Raw genomic sequence first — 16037 nt, 5'->3', positions numbered from 1 at the left:
CTAACAGTGCATTAGTTTATTTATTTTTCAATATACTCTCCAACATTTGTCATTTTCCTTTTCTGTCATGATAGCTTATATAATGGATATGAGGTGGTAACTCAAAGTTATTTTCATTTGCATTTGGTCTGATTTAATTTGAATGAATGAATCAAAGCATTTATTAAGTACTTGTTATGTGCAAAGTACTATTTTGTCCTCTGGGGATCCAAATAGAAAAGTAAGAAAATCTCTGCCCTCAATTTGCTCACATTCTAATGGTGGAGACATTATATAAGAAAGATTTAAGCTGCAAGTCAGAAGAAAATGTCTTAGATACCTTCAGGTGTAGTGGAAGAGCAAATGTTAATGCTTCTTCTTTAATGTCATTTCCATTGATAACAACACTTTAGCACAATTTCTGATGTTGAGCTATTTAAAAGTACAAAGAACTTTGGGGAGAGTAACTTTATTTTCTGGGTCTTCAGTAGCTGTGTCTATAACACCTCTAGGAGCAGTTCTCAGGCTGCATCTGCCCAGGAGTTATTTCCCAGGATGACAACTGAGGTTCCTGAGAAGAATTGCTATTCCTAAGACTTTAGAGCTTATGGTCCTCGAGTGTCTCCATCAGAGTCTGAGGGGACATGGTTGTGAAGATGATAGTGATTTGGCTTGTGTGGTACATGCTATCTTCTGCTTCTTTTTCAGGGTGCTCCACTGCTTAAAGTAGCTTGGTTTGTCTGCCCTTTGAGTAGCAGTTGGTGGGTGTAGCTGAACCTTTCTCCACAGGAATTGTTTCCTCAGAATCTTACTGTAAGGGTTGGGATAAAAGCAGGATCTATGGACTTTGAAATGTTGCCACTCCCAGGTCTCCTTTACCCATGTAACTGTTGGTGGCAGTTTGTCAGTAGTTGTTGTGTTGGGGATGAGGAAGGTAGTTCCCTTTCTAAAATGACTTGTCCTCTCAGTGATGGCTAAAAGGGGTTGGTATAGAAGCAGATTTGGTGGTTTGAGGGCATTGCTATTCCAAAGCCTCTTATGCTTAGGGTTCTGGGCTGTCACTATCATGTTCTGATGAGAGGTAATCCAGGACTATCTTGGTGGTGATGGTGATGGGTCTTTAACCAGCATGACACATGTTGTTTCTTTTCTTTCCTTCAAGATGCCCTGCTGGTTTAGTTCAATTGGCTTGTCTGCTCTTCATAGACGTCTGTAGACGTATACTATCCCTCTTGAAATATAAATCCATTCTTAACTGGAAAACTATCTCTCAAAGCGTGCTCATATGTGATAGGTCTGTTTTGCCATGTTTGTATACAGTGACAGCATAGGGAATAATTACTCCTCTGGATTCTGATTCATGGTATTTGAGTTCATATATCCACCTTTCCTCATGTTCTTATGAATTACTTCTCCAGGCATGCTATCTGGACCTACTGCTCTCAGTAAGAACATATGAAAAGATGATTTTTCAATGGACATGTAAGAAAGGCATTACAAAGACAAGTGGATCAAAAATATTTTTCAATAAACATCTGTCAAGTTCCCATTTTCTGCAAGCCAATATTTTAAACGTGTATTTTATTTAAAAAAGTGTACTGCCAAGCCACCAGGCTCAAGAAGCTTCTATTATGTCAGAGGAATAAGAAAGGTATACAAATTATTACAAATACAAATTAGAATGAGATAAAAACACTTGAGAACAAAAAAGTAGAAGAAATCTGAAAGGGGTAGCTTACTTCTAACAGGATCAGAGATCATTTCACACTTTATGGAGGGAGTAAGACCAACTTTAGGGATAAATTATTCCAGCTGTGATAGGAGCAAATATGCAGAAGCAGGGATGGGCAAGACACATTTTAGAGAGAGAGAGATTGCCTATTTTCTCAACATGAAGGTCTTATGAAGTTCAAAAGCTTGATTTTATTCCATTGATTTCAAGAAGCATACAATAACATGAAATGCTTCCATTTTTGCTAAAATTACCACAATTTCCCATCCCTTACTCTTCCAAAATCTATTCTTTATTTTCTCTGAGAACTTCTTTTCCTTACATCTCTCAGTATTTTCCCTGCTCTTATAAACCATAGAGGGTAGTTTCTTCTGATTCAGTGGCCAATCATATTCAATGAAACTTCTCAGTCATGGGGAACAGGAGACCAATCAGGAGTTACTATGTCATCCCAGCAAAATGTATGTTTCTCAGTGATCCCTGATCACCCTGAACTATATGCAGGATACATAAATCTGTGTATGTATATATGGATATTGAAAGAATTGAGGGGATTAGGACAGCAAGTGGTTAGTTGTGAGGATGGAGTGAACCACACTGATTTTATCTTGTGACTCAATTCTGGAGCTAGTTTAGTTCCCTTTCATTCAAAAATCTAGTCCAACTTTGATCTTGTGAGAAAACTTTATTCAATTGTAGTAATTAGGAGAAAACTTACTATATTGTTTAAACTAGCCCTGTATGGCTGGAAGCTGGACTACCTCTATCTGTATTTAGAGACTTTTAACTAAGGACCTAGGTGGATTATCCTGACCAGAAACCCAGTCAGACCCAAAGATAGATGCAAGGAGTTTTTTTACGATTGTACATCTGAAGAAACCTGTATGAATTATCTAAAAACTGGCCCCATACTGATCAGTCAGTTATTGTTTCCATTTTTCTTTGATTGTTCACAGATATTGGGGGGCAGTGGAAAACTTCTTTTTTCTGAATTTAGGCAATTGCATCTGTTTTTTTCTCTCCCTAATCTTTTCTCCAATTAGAAATAAGATTACCTTATGTATTGTTTCCTTTTAATTAATTGGTCTTTTTGATTAATTGTTTTAAAGGTATAAAAATCTATCTCCCCTTGTGTGCAGGGTCCAGCCCTAGACATGAATAAGGGCCTGGTCCCAATTTGCCAGGCAATTGGCAAGCGTTGCTTAAAAATCTATATGCTTGCCCAGGCCATGGCAGAGCTTGAAAAGGATTTTGAGAAGCAAGTGAGAGAAGTAGAGGAAAAGCTGAGAGTGATGCTAAAGGAGACCCAAAAAATACTGAAGAAAATAACACCTTAAAAAATAGCCTAACCCAAATGGCAAAAGAGGTCCAAAAAGCCAGAATAGATAGAGGGCCCAGGATGAGTTGATGTTGAAGGGGTGTTTTCTGGAAAATAAAATTAAGGGGTGAGAGAGGATTATACTGGGAGAAGGAGAAAGGGAGAAGAAGTACAATGGTGTAAATTATCTCACATGAAACAGACAAGAAAAGGCTATTACAGTGGAGGGAAATGGGGGAAGGTGAGAGGGAGTGAGTGAATCTTATTCTCATAGGATTTGGCTTAAGGAGGGAATAACACACACAATGGGGTATGGAAATCTATCTTACCCTGCAGGAAAATAAGGGGGGAAGGGAACAAGAGAGCAGGGGGTTGATAAAGGCAAGGCAGTTGTGTATAGAGATGACCATGTTACCTATCAGATGGTATGTTATCTATCAGAGGCACTAGGTATATCAGTAAGAACAATGTGGCCTGTAAGGTCTGCAGCTCCCAGATATTGGAAAAGCCCATGAGAGGAATCCTGTCATCACAGTGAGGATGGCCACACTATGAGAGTTTTCTTCACTGTCTGCAAAGCTAAAAAAATAAAACAGCTGTCAAATGATGAGAGGAACATTCAATGTGTTGGATGTTAGAAGACATTATTTTAAGTTCATTGACTCACCTTGGGCAAAGCACAATTCTTTTGTCTACCTCAATTTTCTCATTTTTTAATGAGGGAATTTGAACTAAGACCTGAGACTAGGAGATTGGACCATGAGGTCCATCAATTTTTTAAATATGTTCATAAGTTTATTTTCATAGAGTTTGTTTCCTTCAAAATCTATTTGTTTTATTTTATGAATTTAAATATATCATTCAAGAAAGTTCCCATACACTTCAACAGAAGGGCCCTAAATCACATGAAAGACCAAGAACCACTGAACTAGATGATTTACAGTCCTCTTCTACATTCCAAGGAAACTGCCAATCTATGAACAGTATCATCATTTTGAAAAAGATGATAAAAAGATGATGATAATAAAAGATATTTCTTTAAATATGTGATTTGAAAGGATTATATAAAACTACTTTTTTTTGTAAGAACCCTGTGAGGTAGATAACTCAAGTAGTAATATTACCTTTTGACACAAAAGGATACTAAGATTCATAGAAGTTATGTGACTTTCCAGTATTCACAAAAATGCTTAGAATCAGGATGTTAACACAAGTATCTGATGTCAAGGTTTACTTGAAAGTTCTCCCAGGTTCCTGTGCTGAGGCTAACCTGAATTTGCTCTTTATGAACAAATGATTGTCTTCCATTCTTTAAGATAAATAGTGTTATAGATTCTCAAGCAATTTTAAATGCTATCCAGTGCAGAGGTTGGATGTTCAGTCTAAGACTGTCATTTTCATATTATCAGTAGTTTAGTAGCCTAGAATTGTCACAGAAAAGAGGGCAATGGTAGCATTTTAAGACCAATTTGGCTCATTTTATTGTGTGCTCTTTGTTGATCAAAGACTATGCCACCAAATATCTTGAAATTCAAATTCATTCTTAACTTGAAGCCTAATTCGTAGAGCATGCCCATTTGTGTTGAGTCTGTTTTACCATCTCTATGTGCAGAAGATAGTGTATGGAATAACCGCTCTCTTCCCATTCTGATTCACATTGACTGAATTCAAATATGCATCTACCCTCATAAGCTTATGAATTATGTCACAAAGTTTCTCTTTAAACCAACTCTAAGGCCATATAGAAATGAATCCGTACATTTAGACATGGGACAATGATATGACTCAATACTTCTTTTCAATAAGCTTTTATCAATTGTTTGCTTTTTTCAAGCCTCTATCCTAAATCTAGATATTTAAAAAAATGAATCATCTCTTGTTGCTAATTTCAATGGTTTTTAAGTCTTTCAGGGGTTATCAGAAAAACATGCAAATAATTACAATTCAAAATACCAAGGAATAAGTGGATGGGACAAGAACAAACTGCTCAGAGAAATGTGTGAGTGTGAACTTCTGACTGATATCATCAGGGATAACTTGCTTTGGTGAGAGGGCAAGGTAGTTCTTAGATGATAGGTAGGTAGTATTTTCACAGGCAGGCAGAAATATTCAGGGAGACAATTTTCCATACATGTTGTGTACAAATACACAGAAACTGAGATGGGCAAGATTCCCAAACATAAAGATATTATGAAATCCCAAATACTGATTTCAAGAGCCATACTTTCAAATAAATTCCTCCATTTAAAAGAAAAAAAAAACCTAGAATGCCCACATTTTACCATAGCTTATTCTTCTTTAATTTCTTCTGTCTTCACCAGTACCTTTAGTCCACCCACCCCTCAGTACTTTCCCTGACTATCTGCTTTGCCTTAAATTTCTTCCATTTTCAATTGATACCCTATAGTTAACCAAATCAACTCTATGTTTCCCTTTTCTTCAGTCATTTACTGCATTGTCAAATTGCAGATTGCACCCACAAAGGCTCATGCAAGTCCAAAGTCAGCTAGCTTAATTATTCATTTATTATTTATTAACAGATTTTGAGGTTTCAAATGCTTGTGAGGAACTTTTCATGAGTAACAAAAGATAGTGTGTTATAAGATTTGGTATACATAGCCTTTAATGAGTGAAGAAAACATATGCTGGCTAGTAGGGATAGAATCCAATTTTTTTTTTAGATATGCGGAAAGGAACAAAAAAATGAGGTATAATCTAGCATCTGACATAAGTACATCTTGAAAGTTGACAATGTTAGGGTGAAGTTCCTTCAACAGCAAATTTTTTTGAATTGCTCTACTTGTAATGTCCTCCTCACTCTGTAATCTGATTTTCATCATAGCTACCATCTGACCTCTAGTTTATGTGGACCCTTGTATATAGCACCATAAGTACCTTCTTCAGTTTTCTCTATTTTTGGATATTCCTCCATAGCTTTTCAATATGCTGGTGACTCAGAGAAGTCCAAAGCCAAAGGGGCACAGATGGCAGCATAGGCAGAGGTGGCAGTAGCAATGACAACACGAGAGTGTCCTCCACTTCATTTCCAAGGATTCCAACTGATGTCATCCCTTTTGTATTCCATACCTTGTTCAGTTATTCTTTAATTGATCAGCACTCTCTCAGATTCCCATTTTTTTTGGCCACCTCAAAAAATTCTAAATATGCTTTTGTACATTCCTTGCTACAGTTTGTTTTGCTCAGCACTAATCCCTAATTTCTCTCTTAATCTGCTTTCTCTTAAATTCTGCCTTTCCTCTTTCACTCCCATTTCCCTGCTCAGAGAAATGCATTTCTCTCCCTCTCCCTCCCTCTCTCTCTCTCTCTCTCTCTCTCTCTCTCTCTCTCCTCTCTCTCTCTCTCTCTCTCTCTCACTTTCCTCCCCGGCTTTCCCCCATCTCCTCCTGCTTTGCCATCTCCTCACTCTCTGCTTCTCCTTTCTCTCTTTCTCCCTCACCTTCTCCACTCTCCCTCTCATGTTGAAATACAGCTGCTTTCCCAATCCATTTTCTTATTTGTTTACATGTCTATGTACCTCGACTACAATTGTGTTTTGTTCCTCTCTCTCCTGCTCATCCTACTTTTCTTCTCTGCTCTTTCCACCCTCTTTTAAAATGATCAGACATAGAAGAAACACTCCAGGCCCTCTGTCTCATTAGAGTCCCTCTATCACCACTGGTTCAGATAATATGGGTCAGTGGGGACATATTTATCATCTTCCCATAGTAGAGCATATGTAATTTATCCTTTTTAGTGTTTTATCCTTTTTCATTTGTGTTTCTGGTTTTACATTGTTATTAGCTCCTGTATTTGAAATAGGGTTTCTATTCAGCTCTTGTCTTTTAGTATGAAATGCTTTGATTTCCTGATCAAGATTTGATCTAATGAATCTTCTAGTTCTGTTTGAGTGAGTTTTGGGGTAGAACTCACTGTACTTCTTCCTGCTGCTGTGCTATCTTGTATCCACCTTCCCTATTTTGAATTTAAGAACTATATAAGGCCAAGTTAAAAATACCACTTATTAGAGAGGTGAGAGAATTGTATCTATTATCCGTGACCTACTGTGAGTTGTTTTGCTAGCCCTATTTTCAGTTCAATGAAAAAAAATGCTTCCTTATAGCAGATATGTATGGTTAATTAATTAAAATTAATTCAAAGAGATATAATAATAATTATTATTGTTTTGGTGAGGTAATTGGGGTTAAGTGACTTGCCCAGAGTCCCATAGCTACTAAGTATTATGTGTCTGAGGCTGGATTTGCACTCAGATCCCCTTGGCTGCAGGGTTGGGGCTCTATCCACTGTGCCTCCTAGCTGCACCAAAGAGATATACTTCTTGAAGAAATCTTTAAGATTGATCCTATTTCCCTTAAGCCTGTTAGTTCCAAATGAAAATATAGATGAATTCTGGAGTCATATTTTTGTTCTCCTACATTGATGAAGGTGTATATTATTTTAACTTCTTAGTTTTTAAAAGCTAATCTAGGGGCTCCTCAATGAATAATCATTATTTATAACAAATGTTTTCCTCTCCTCTAATCAATAATTGAGGAATTTATTTTTCTTGCTATTTTTGTGTAGCTAGTGTTTAAATAATAAAGATGATGATGAAAATCTTTCCTTTTCACCTGTGATGGCTTTTTTGAGAAAGGTGAGATTGAAGAACAACAAAGGAAATAATGCCACTTTGGATAGGAGGAAGAGAGGAAACTTGATATTTGAGAAACTTCAAGTTCCTCTCATTGGTCAAAAGGATATAGAAACAACAGGTTTGGCTATAGCCCACAAAGATGACCATTAAAATTCACGTAGATTAGTAGGCAAGAGAAATGATGAGAATCAATCAGTTACTCAGTAAGCATTTACTGTATACCTACTATGTGGAAGGAGAACTACTCAGTTGTAAGGATACAAGTGCAAGGAATGAGGCAACCCCTACTCTCAAGAAGCTTGTGTTCTAAAGATAGTGATACCAAATTGCAAATGGTCATTAAATACATGGTATATTGTGATAGAGTGCATCAGCATATGAGGGAGATTAGAAAAGGTGTCAGAAGATATTGCTTGTTTTGTACCATAAAGAAAGAGAAGAGACTCTTTGAGGCACAGAGGTAAGGAAAGATTGCATTTAAGACATGTAATATGTTCAGTGTAATGGCATGGATCTGGGGAACAGAGTGAAGGTCAATTCAGCTGATCAAAGTGTGTGGGACAAGGAGTAATGTTTAAAGAGGAAAGATGGGGGCAGCTAGGTGGCACAGTGGATACGGCACTGGCCCTGAAGTCAGGAGGACCTGAGTTCAAATCCGGCCTCAGATCAAACACTTGACACTAGCCATGTTTCCCGAGGCAAGTCACTTAACCCCAACTGCCAAAAAAAAGAGGGGAAAGATTGTTGTGAGGCCAGTTCTTAAAGTGATTTAATAGCTGAATCAGTGAGTTTATATTCTATAATTGAGGCTATAGGGTACTAGGAGAATTGATTGAGTTGGAGAGTCACATGGTCACATTTGCTCTTAGTATAATTATTTTGTCAGTAGTGCTCAGAATGTTCTGGAGTAATGAGAGACTTGAATCAGGCAGACTTGGTAGGAGACTATTGCAGTAATCTAGGCTAGAGGGGATGAAAGCCAGAATTAAGGTGATACCTGTGTGAATGGAGAGAAGGGATCAAATAAAGGGCAACTTTTTGCAACTGATTATACAGATGGCCTATCTGAATCAGCAAAGTACAGGGAGAGATAAGAGACTTCTTGTGCCAGGTAAGTCAAACTACCACTGCTTTATAAATCAGTTTTTCCTCTCAAACTTGGATAGAGACAGTCCTAGAATTTGAGCCCCACTATCCTGGAAATAGTATCACACTAGACCACTTCTGTTTCAAGCCCAGTCCCTATAACTGCCATCCAGGGAACTACAGTTGTGGATGGGAGACCCGGTAACTCCTCTGTGATGTGATATCAGAAATGGATATGGTTTTACAAATGGAAATAACAGTAAAAGATATGTTTTACCAACTATCTTATTTTTCTAATCTAAGGACCACTGGGTCTTTACCTCTCTTTTGCATATGAATTATATTATTGATTGTCTTCCCTTATTTGAAGATGAGTTCCTTGAGAGAAAAGACTGTGACAGGAATAGTATAAGGGAGCCTCTAGCTGCCCTTGATGAATTCAAGTTCACATATGTTTTCAGGCAGTGATTTATGATTGGGGGTAAGAGAGGTTACTGATATCTAATGACCAATCATTATTTATAGTGCTATATGGCAAACAGGTAGCCCCATTAAGAAAGTGAAAGAAAAAAACAACAATGTAATTCTCAACAAATCCAAGTGAAGTTCATTGATGAATATATGGAGTCTCCAGATGACTAAAATTCAAATTGACAATGGGGACTAAGAATATAGATGGGGACTAAGAATATAGTTACTTTTATCCCCACTTTCTTTTGTCACTTTCAAGTGTGGGACACATTCTAGTTTCAGCTTATGGAGGAACCCATAGCATCTGATTCCTATCAGCTGACTTAAGTTATTAATTTTGTCATATCCCTTTAAGGGAGAGCAATGTCACAGATTTAATTTTCTACTGATTTTAAATTACTATCTGGCTGGAGAATACTTTCCCATCTACCTCATCTCTTCCAGTTTTCCCATCTCTTGGTCTTTCTATTGTTTTAACTGATTAAGAAACAAGGGCTTATCTGTTGCCTCCATTCTCAAAAACATACTTTGATATTTTGGATATTGTAGTTATTAGTGGGCCAGTCTTTGAATCCATGGTTGGTTTTGCAGGTGCCCCTTTTCTTCAGTCTGATAACTTTTTTTAAAATTGTTTTTAATGTTTTTTTTAGCAAAGGGAAGTCTAGACAAGTAGTGCCATTAAAACAGTTCAGGAATCATGCAAAAAACATTCCCTCCAGCCTCCCCCCCCAATAAAGATATATATATAGATATAATTTTTTTTTTGGTGAGGCAATTGAGGTTAAGTGACTTGTCCAGAGTCATATAGCTAGTGAGTGTTATGTCATCTAGCTGCCCTCATATGACTATATTTAAAAAGGTAATCAAATTATACCTTTTGTTTATCAATCTATCTCTAAAATGGATTATCATAAAATATAGTGTGTTCATATGTAATTATATTAAATTGATAAAATATTTCACATAATATTAAATATATGTTGTTTACTTATTCAGTCATGTCCAGTTCTTCATGAGCCAATGAACTTCAGTTTATGGGGATTTTTTGGCTAAGACACTGGAGTGGTTTATCACTTGCTTTTCCAGGGGATCTCCAATCCATAGGCAAAGAGATGTTAAGTGACTTGCTCAAGATCACCCAGCTAGGGAATTTCTGAGGCTAGATTTAAACTCAGGTCTTCCTGATGTTAAGCCCTGCACTCTATCCATAGTACGACCTATTGTAAGTGTGTGTGCGTGTGTGTATGTGTGTGTGTGTGTGTATAGATAGATAGATGGATACATAGATGTATCCTTGAATATGAAAAATTTAATATAAAAACCCCTTTCTTACTTAAGTGACCTATATAGGGATATATGTTCAACAAAACTCTTAAACATATATTTAAATATATGGACTAATCTAAACATCTTGAAGTATGATCTTGAATATGTATTTCCTTTCTTACAAAATGGACATAAAGCTACAGTCTCTGGGGTAACAAATTAATAACAAAAAGAATGTCTTTTCTGTATACAATGACAGCACAAAGAGAACATGTTACACTCTGCTCTTGTAAGAATCTTACTCTTTAAATGGGATTCTGTACATTAACTGTATCATAGATTTGTATGATCAGAACACATGACTGACTTGTTATTTGTGTATCATTTGCCCTTTCATGCTTCCAATATAAAAATCCCAAAGAACCTACATATTAGTGTAGTGAAAGACTGGTGGAAGTAGGAGTAATGGGAAAAAATTTCAGAGAGAGCAATATTTGGCCTAATGGAAGAAAAGTGTCTGAACAATTAAAAACCTGCAAAAGTGGAATGGGTTGCCTTTGCATGAAGTTACTCTCCCTCACTGAAAATACTCCCATGAAATTTGGATGACCATGAATTGCAGATGTTTTATATGGATGTCAAGTTCAGGTAAGATTAGACTAGAGGAATAATCTTCGATGTCCCTCCCAAATTCCAAATTTCTGTACTTATGCTCTAAATATGAAGGTTAAATCAACAGTCTAACACTTTTCTGAAAGAAAATTAGTATTTGAAGATCCTTTCATCAATTTATATCATCTATGTACTTAAGAACTGACAGCATGGAATAGTAGAAAACATTATCTGACCTGAGAATACATGAAACACTTGAATCAGAATGCTATCACTTACTGTAGATCTTGAAAATATTTATTATTATTAAATATAAAGTGGTGATAATAGTACTTTTCCTAACTATCTCTAACTATTATCATGGTAATCAAATATTGGATAGTGAAACCACTTCAAAAAACTGTGAAGCAAAATAGTCATATAAAGACCTTTTGGTGCTTCACTGTAAGTTGTGTCCCCTTAGTCGAATGCTTCAACTATTTTCTTTTTTTTTTAATTCTTTTTTTTTTATTTTTAGTTTCCATCATTTACTTCCACAAGATTTTGAGTTCCACATTTTCATCCCATCTTGCCTCCCCCCTCCCCCAACCCCAAGATGGCATGCATTCTGAATACTCCTTCCCCTAGTCTGCTTTCCCTGCTGTCTCTCCCCCACCCCTTCCCCTTCTATTTTCCTGTAGGGCAGGATAGATTTCTGTACCGCATTTCCTGTATTTCTTATTCCCCACTTGCTTGTGAAAACATTTTTTTTAAACATTTTTTTTAAAACTTTTCTCCCTCCCTCCCTCCCCACCCACCCGCATTGAAAAGGCAGGCAACTCAATATAGGCTATACATTTGCAGTTATGCAAAACACTTCCATAGTAGACATGCTGTGAAAAACTAACTCTATTTCCCTTAATCCTACCCCACTCCCCCCACTTATTCTATTCTTTCTTTTGACCTTGTCCCTCCTCAGAATTATTTGCTTCTGATTACCCCCTTTCCCAATCTGCCCTCCTTTCTATCATCCCCCTACTCTCTTGTCCCCTTCCCCTCCTATTTTCCTGTAGGGTAAGTCAGATTTACATACCCATTTGAGTGTGTATGTTATGCACTCCTTAAGTCAAATCCTATGAGAATAAGATTCACTCATTTCATCTCACCTTCCCCTGGTTCTCCTCCACTGTAAGAGCCGTTTCTTTTCTGTTTTTTTTTTTTGTGAGATAATTTACCCCCTTCTACCTTTCCCTTTCTCTTAGTATAATCCTCTCTCACCACTTAATTTTATTCTCCAGATATAACCTCTTTATCTTCAACTCACTCTGTGTCCTCTATCTATCTATCTATCTATCTATCTATCTATCTATCTATCTATCTATCTATCTATATATATATATACATACATATAATCTTTTCTCTCCAACTACCCTAATACTGACAAAAGTCTCATGAATTACAAATATCATCTTTTCATGCAGGAATATAAACAGTTCAACCTTAATAAGTCTCTTATGATTTCTCTTTCCTATTTACCTCTTCATGTTCCACTTGAGTCTTGTATTGGAAAGTCAAATTTTCTATTCAACTCTGGTCTTTTCATCAAGAGTGCTTGAAAGGCAGGGCATCTAGGTGGCACAGTGGATAAAGCACTGGCCCTGAAGTGCTCGATCTCAGATCAACTTGACACTTACTAGCTCTGTGACCCTGGGCAAGTCACTTAACACCAATTGCCTAAAATAAAAATTAAAATAAAATAAAAAAAAGAATGCTTGAAAGTCCTCTATTTCACTGAATGACCATTTTTTCCCCTGTAGAATTATACTCAGTTTTGCTGGGTAGGTGATTCTTTGTTGTAATCTTATCTCCTTTGCAATCCGAAATATCATATTATATACCCTGCGGTCCCTTAAAGTAGAAGCAGCTAAATCTTGTGTTATCCTGATTGTGTTTCCACAATACTTGAATTGTTTCTTTCTGGCTGCTTGTAATATTTTCTTTTTGACCTGAGAACTCTGGAATTTGGCTACAATATTCCTAGGAGTTTTCCTTTGGGGATCTCTTTCAGGAGGTGATTGTTGTATTCTTTCAATTTCTATTTTGCCCTCTGGTTCTAAAATATCAGGACAGTTTTCCTTGATAATTTCTTGAAAGATGATGTGTAGGCTCTTTTTTTGATCATGACTTTCAGATAGTGCAATAATTTTTAAATTCTCTCTCCTGGATCTATTTTCCAGGTCAGTTGTTTTTCCAATGAGATATTTCACATTGTTTTCTAATTTTTCATTCTTTTGGATTTGTTTTACAGTGTCTTGATTTCTTATAAAGTCACTAGCTTCCAATTACTCTATTCTAATTTTTTAGGAAGTATTTTCATCAGTAATCTTTTGACTTCCTTTTCCATTTGTCCAATTTTGCTCTTTAGGGCATTCTTTTCTTCATTAGCTTTTTGGACCTCTTTTGCCATTTGGGTTAGGCTGTTTTTTAAGGTGTTATTTTCTTCAGTATTTTTTTGGGTCTCCTTTAGCAATCTGTTGACTTGATTTTCATGATTTTCTTGCACCCCTCTCATTTCTTTTCCCAGTTTTTCCTCTCCTTCTCTTACTTGCTTCTCAAAATCCCTTTTGAGCTCTTCCAAGGCCTGGAACTGATTCAAATTTTTCTTGGAAGTTTTGGATGTAGGAGCTTTGACTTTGTTTTCTTCTTCTGGTTGTATGTTTTGATCTTCTTTGTCACCAAAGTAAGAAAATATAGTCTGACTCTTTTTGCACTGCTTGTTCATGATCCCAACCAATTACTTTAGTTTTAAACTCTTGGTTAAGGTAAGAGTCTGTTTCCAGTGTGGAGAATGTACTGTCCGAAGCTTCGGGGGTTTGTACACCTTTTTTCAGAGATACTTCTAGGGACCTGAAAAGTATCAGTTCTTCCAAGGTGCTATGATAAGGAGAGAGGTGTTTCCTCTCCACCTCCACAACAAGCTGCACCACACTAGCGCTCCTCCTTGACCCAGGACCGCCCCTCAGAACTGTGACCCAGATCCAAGCATGGGCAAAGCAAGAGAGTCCTGCCTCAGCACTGGCAAAGAGATCCTTGTAATCCCCCTCTGATCAGCCACTTGATTCCCCCTCAGTCTGTGGGCCAGTAGCTCAGAAAGCAGCCGCTGCCCTCAGGGTGGCTGAGATCTAGCTTCTTCTCTCACCTCAGTAACAGACTTTTCCCACTGACCTTCTAAGTTGTCTTTGGCGTTCATGGGTTGAGAAGTCTGGAAACTGCCACAGCTGCCCACGATTCAGTCCTCTGAGTCCTGCTCCAGAGTCGTTGTGGCCTGCGTGCCCATGCCACACTGCTCTCCTCTCCTAGTCCGGCAGGATATACCTTTCTGATCAGCCATCCAGCTTGTCTTGGGCTGGAAATTTGTTTTATTCTGTTTTTTTGTGGGTTCTGCTGCTTTAGAATTTGTTTAGAGTCATTTTTTGTAGGTATTTGGAGGGGTTTGGGGGAGAGCTCTAGGAAGTAACTGCTTTCTCTCCGCCATCTTCGCTCCGCCCCTCCTGCATCATCTATTTTCAAGTCAGATAATATTTTCTATCATTCTATGCAGCTATGTGTTAAGAAAACAGTTGACATAAATTGATCAGAGGAACTTCAAATACATTCTTTTCAAATAAGTACACTTTTTTCAGAAAATTAATGGCCTTTTGATTTCAGGACCAGAATGGCTGAACACACTTTTAAAAGGACATTGTTATAATTCTCCAGATAATCTAGGAGTCAACGTCTTAAAGCTGGTGAGCTTGACATGGACATGGTAGCAAGGAATTTAAGTCAGTAAACACATATTGAAGTGATATATCAATATGTGTAAAAATAGATATATATAAACATAAATGTGTATGAACATGAAATACATGCATATATGCATACCCATATCTATGTAAATGTGTTTATTCATATGTACATATATATATGCACAATCATATTATCATGGAAAAGACTTTGGTATTAATCCCTTTGAGAAGTATTCCCAGGCTATGAGTTTCATCAAAGCAGTCTTTATGTCCTTCTTCCTCAGACTATAGATGATTGGGTTCATGGTTGGGGGCACCATTCTATATAACATGCACAACAACAGATCTCCAAGTGAGTCAGATTCCTGGGGTGGGTTTAGATAAGCAATAACAAATGTGGTGATAAAAACCATGAGAATAATTAGGTGCAGCAGGCAAGTAGAGAAGGCTTTTGACCTACCCTCTCTGATTGGAATCTTCAGGACAGTTGAGAAGATATGACTATAAGAGATTGTGATGTAAATAGAGCAGAAAACCTCTATAACAACCCCAAAACCACAGTGACATCAACTGCAAGTTGTGTTTCAGAGCAGGAGATCCTGAGCAAGGGAGGGACATCAGAGAAGAACTGGTGGATCTCCTTGGATCCACAGAAAGGCAAAATGAATGTACTAGCTGAGTACAAGGGCCCAAACAAGCCTCCACTGAGCCAGGAAGCAGCTGCCATCTTCACACAAGGCCCTCTAGTCATGATGAGTTCATAGCAAAGGGGCTGACAAATGGCCACATAGCACTCATAGGACATCACTGTAAGGAGAAAAACCTCTGATGCTGCAAATAACATCATTAAAAAGAGCTGTGACACCCCCCCCCCCAAAAAAAAGAGATGTAACAGCTGCGACTTAGAGAGTTAGCAATTGATTTGGGGACTGTGGTGGAAATAAGGCAGAGGTCTAAAAAGGACAGGTTCTTTAGGAAGAAGTACATAGGAGTATGGAGTTTCCCATCAAGAGAGATGAGGGTGAAAACAAGTATATTACCCATTAGAGCCACTAGGTAGATCAGCAAGAAGAAGATTGCATGTAAGACCTGTAGCTCTCAGATATTGGAAAAGCCCATGAGGAGGAATCCTGTCACCACAGTGAGGTTGGCCAT

General features: G+C 37.4%; 2 pseudogenes; both read right to left on the bottom strand.

Moving 5' to 3' along the window:
- Positions 1 to 5515: 5515 nt before the first annotated feature.
- On the bottom strand, positions 5516 to 5961 carry LOC114032337 (annotated as a pseudogene).
- A 9115-nt stretch (positions 5962 to 15076) lies between these two features.
- Positions 15077 to 16037, bottom strand: LOC114032336 (annotated as a pseudogene).

Source organism: Vombatus ursinus, unplaced genomic scaffold (genome assembly GCF_900497805.2).
Source record: "Vombatus ursinus unplaced genomic scaffold, bare-nosed wombat genome assembly UNPS02015415.1, whole genome shotgun sequence".
NCBI classification, from domain to species: Eukaryota; Metazoa; Chordata; class Mammalia; order Diprotodontia; family Vombatidae; genus Vombatus; species Vombatus ursinus.
Note: the sequence above shows the minus strand (reverse complement) of the source record. Positions and strands in the feature narration are given on the sequence as shown.